Below are 305 nucleotides of genomic sequence, written 5' to 3'. Positions count from 1 at the left end.
GCTGTGGGCTCCTGGGGAGCTGTGGTCACTGCAGGCGAACCAGGGACGCTGGGATCAGTCAGCCGGCCTGACACCCCGCACCCTCCTTCTCCACCCCTACACACCCTTGCAGCCCCCACCCCTGCTGACATGGATGTCACCCCTCCAACTTCTCTCTGGCTGGACACGAGGTATCAGGGCACACCCATTCCCCACCCACCTCCAGCCCCCCATTACCTCCATTGATTGGCCATCAGCCCTATGGGGGGGAGGGGCTCCAAGGAAGGAGAAGAGAAGAGGGCACAGTGAAGGGAAAGGAAGGCGAG

The sequence above is a fragment of the Tupaia chinensis genome, unplaced genomic scaffold, assembly GCF_000334495.1.
Source record: "Tupaia chinensis unplaced genomic scaffold, TupChi_1.0 Scaffold000273_1, whole genome shotgun sequence".
In the NCBI taxonomy this organism is placed as follows: domain Eukaryota; kingdom Metazoa; phylum Chordata; class Mammalia; order Scandentia; family Tupaiidae; genus Tupaia; species Tupaia belangeri.
This window is presented reverse-complemented; position numbering follows the sequence as displayed.